The sequence below is a fragment of the Kryptolebias marmoratus genome, linkage group LG1 (genome assembly GCF_001649575.2).
Source record: "Kryptolebias marmoratus isolate JLee-2015 linkage group LG1, ASM164957v2, whole genome shotgun sequence".
NCBI classification, from domain to species: Eukaryota; Metazoa; Chordata; class Actinopteri; order Cyprinodontiformes; family Rivulidae; genus Kryptolebias; species Kryptolebias marmoratus.
Genome location: NC_051430.1, coordinates 17690287 through 17694744, shown reverse-complemented (window position 1 = coordinate 17694744; position 4458 = coordinate 17690287).

The following is a 4458-nucleotide window of genomic DNA, read 5'->3' as shown; positions in this document are numbered from 1 at the left end:
ATTAAACGAAATAAACATTTGAAATATATGAGTTTGTATGTAATGTATGAATATAATATACAAGTTTCACTTTTTAAATGGAATTACTGAAATCAATCTACTTTTTCATGATATTCTAATTTTATGACCAGCACCTGTACATACATACATACATACATACTTACATAGCACTTCTGGGAAGACTCCACGGCATTCCCAGGCCAGCCGAGAGACTGTCCTGGGTCTGCCCCGGAGTCTCCCTCTCTAGAGAGGCATCCAGTGGGCATCCTTACAGATTGCCTGATCCACCTCAACTGGCTCCTCTCGATGTGGAGGAGCAGCTGCTCGACTCTAAGTCCCTCCCAGTTAACCAAACTTCTCACTCTGTATCTGTAATGAAGAGCCCATCTACCCTGTGGCCAGGCTGTAAAATTGTTAATTTTTGTTGTAACTCTGAGCATTTTCATATAAAGAGTTTATTTAAATTGACTAGTTTTTCAAATCAGCCTCAAGCAGCTATTTGAGAATCTGTAATTTTTGGTTCCTGTGTTTCATTTCTCAGCCGTGGAGGATGCTGCTTGGAAATGATGGAAGAATGGAAAACACAGAAAAACCTACAGACCCCCCCCCCCTCTCTCTCTCTCTGTCTCTCTGTTGTTTATTTACATGTTTGGACATGTGTGTGTGTGTGTGTGTATGTGTAAGTATGACTGATGTAACATAGCCTCTAGCCAGATAATAACATGCCACAGTGATAGAGAGTGCTGCTAAATAACAGCAGCCCTGAGATGATCTTCTCCATCACACACACACACACACAACTCTTGCTTCTCGGGCTCTTGTAATGGGATCACTGGTTGAGCATCAGTCAGCCAAGGTGCAAATGTGTACAAAGACACATTCATACAATCAGCTGAACACGACTGTGTGTCACCGCGACAGGAAAGCTGTTATTTATTACAGAAGTTGTTTAGGTCGTCAAATCAAAGCGACATCTTGTTGATGTGTGTTTGCACGTGTGTTTGAATGTGTGAGTGTGTCTGAGCGTCTGGCTTAATATCATTAACTGCTGCAAGTGTGAAATGAGACAGTCTTCCACTATTTGTCTTTAAGGGTTGAGAGAGCAGCGGCTGAAATGAGCTGATGAATCACACATGTTCCCTGTGAGAGAAACTTTACTGGTTTCAATAGAAAGACATACACATCTTGCACCTGTTATACTGTTTCTGCTTGTATAAAACAGGCAAAATTGACCTTTTCTGGCCACTAAGCAGGACTTAACCAAGCTCGATTCAAAATCTTTAAACCACTGGTTCAGTCGTTGGGAAGTCAGATAATCAAATGGATGTCAGCGTAGTTTTATTGTATTTTTCTACCACAGTTCGCATAGATCAATACATATTATAGTTCAAATTGCTGTTTCGCACTGGTAAGAAATGCAAACACAAGCTTGTTATATTCTCATGAAATCTTCCTGATGTCCTGACAGCAATCCAAGCCCCCGATCAATGAGATTACTGCATTAAACCCAGAACAAGCTGTCCAAGACTTGCCTGCAGCACATCAGGCACAGCATAACTGTGATAACTGCCAGAGACACCAGTGATCACACAAGCTGATCTGAAAAGAATGAAAAAAAAAAAACCAGACAATCTTCACTTGTCTGTTACTTTTCAATTGTCAAATCTGTTTTGTGAATCTGCACGAGTTGCAGTGCAACCACACGCTCACATGCTCTTTGCACACAAGCAGAGACTGTGCATCACAGTAATCATGGCGCAGGGGATGCTGGGTAATTTGGTTAAAGATGTCAGGAACGTAAATCACCTACAATCAGACTGGCTCCCTCACTGGTCAATCCTCCCTCCTTCAGACCTTCTCCATTGGTCACTTGTGTATTTCTGTCAGTCTCACTGTTCAGCTGCTGCTCAACAGGATACAGCTGAGTCTGTTTTCCTTCAGGTCCCACAGATACAGTGAAGTATGAATAATAATAAAATAACTTGATGCAGTTGTGTCACTTTATGTGGATAGAAATTGGTTGAAGCATTTCAAAAACTGACAGTGAAATACGAGTTTCTCCTGTTTCCCTGTTTCTGCAGATATTAGTTTATTTTATCTTGCTGAGAATAGAAGTTTAATACCACTCTGTTGCATATCTTGTTTTATTTTTCACCCAAAACCAAAACCAGCATGAGGTCTTCCTCTGTGAGGTTAATGAGAAGAGACATCGTCTCAGTATGAACCCCCTGAGGTACACCTAATTTAAGAACTTTTGGGAGAAGACTATTTAAAGTTTGTGCAGGATTCATTTCAAATCTTTTCAAGTCAACTTTAAATCAATACCAGCACATAAAATACATAAAGACTACATTCTATAAAAGAATAATGCACAAAACAAAAACTGGGGCAGGTTTAGCTAAAGAGAAAGTTTAGTTGTTTTGAAGTGGAGTTCTGCAGAAATTTTATGAACAAATAACATGATTATATTCTTGCTGAAAGGGCCTCAGGCTGCAAAAGAAATACTACAGGTACCTGCTGCCGTTGCTATCTGCTCCTGCAGATAACTAGAGTTACATGTGAATGACTGTGTAATGATGCAATGTAATAGTTTTAAAAAATATAATTCCCTTGCACCCTTATGAAACTTTTGAGATTGTTTTTGATGGCAGCAGTTCACTTTAATCTTGGCCAAAAGCTGTTAGCTCATCAGCTGAGGCCATTGAAAGAGCTATGTGCAACAGGTAAGATATTAATTGTTCATAACATTTCCACAGAACCCTGTCCCTTTCAGATCGGCATGCTTTCTGAATCTGATCAACTTTTTCCCTTAAGTATTTAACTGACTTCAAAACAAATTAACAAAAAAAAATGCAGGTTGAACAGTTTTGACTTTTAACAACATATAATCTCTCTCTCTCTCTCTCTCTCTCTCTCTCTCTCTTTTAAAGTTTGCACATATTTCTCCTAAGTCTCAGTTTGAAAATGAGCTTCACTTTTGCTATAAGATTTTGGGTAAAATACAAAGATAGAAAAAAAAATTAAATCACACCGAATTCTTCACCAAATTGAACAGATTCTGGAAAAGTTCCTGCTGTTCGACTGAAGCGCTTATTTCTGTCTTTGCTCTGCAGTGGATTGTTGAAGAAGTCACTACACACACACGCACACACACACACGCCTGCTTTAGATGTTCCGTACTTTGATTTTCCAAAGTCTGCACGACAAGATAGGCAGCCAAGCAACCAGAGATCTTCAAACAATACCTGGATAACACTCTGACACTCTCACTGCATATCTAGTGCTAATGATTTCTTGTTAAGCACAACACACACACAGGAGCTTTCACACACACACATAGACATGAACTCAGACTTAATGATTCTGTGAGCGGTGCACATCACAGAACCGTGCCCATTTGGTTTCTTTCCCCTCAGGCAAGGACCTTCATCACACAACCTCTGGCTGGGACGATACACAGCATCAATAAATGAAACGCTCACACACTCACACAGGTAGAAAAATGTTTGACATTCCTAAGTCAGTTGAAAATTATGATGAGAACATCAAGCTGCGACAGCGAGTGTTTACTTTTCTAGACTCGGGGGGCCAGGGGAGGTGATGGACAGTGAAAGGGGCATACAAATGAACAACCACCCACGGGGAAAATCATCCCACCGTGGATGTTTGCTGCACAGGGACCGCACTGTGTGAGCCTGCGGTTCTCGGTAAATATTCCTGGTATGTGTGCATGTGGTATAGCTGCTGGGAGGGACGGCTGGAAATGCAGCAAAAGAAATTATGTTGTGTGCGAGAGAGCATGCGAGTGCAGGTGTGTGTGTGTGTGTGTGTGTGTGTGTGTACAGTGCCCTGTCCAGGTGGATGCATTCTGGGTCAGGCTGTTTGTCAGAGCTGAGATCAGATCGATGTGGCTCTAATCTAAGGCTGTATGATGTGATTGATTACCTCATATTCTAGGGCCCTGCACATAGACCTCCACTGGCCCTGGTGGACACACACACACACAATCACAGACATAGACACACACTTTGGTCAGTTCATCCAAGCAAAAATTGATTGGGATGAAATGAAATAAAACCAGATTGTGTTTGCTGGGCACGAGGTTGGACAGTTTATCCAAGCGGTCAGAAAAGATGATGGGAGCAGAAACTGTTCATTGATGCCATCTTTCATGTGTGAGACGCTGAAGCCAGTGTGTGTGTGTGTTCACTGAAATTGGTTTTCCTTAGCAGCATTAGTTGTGCTGTTCTTGGTCCATCTCGGCCCCTGATGGTTGTGTGAACACTAATGTAAATGTGAAAGTGCACGATGTTGACAAGATGTTTGTTTTTTGCACAACACTGACGGATGAGAAAAGCTTTCCGTCTGAGCGGCCCGAGGATCACGGCAAATAAGCAGAGGTGGGGTGTTTGCATAAATTTACATGTTTAAAATATTAACGACACCTGTAGGCTATGT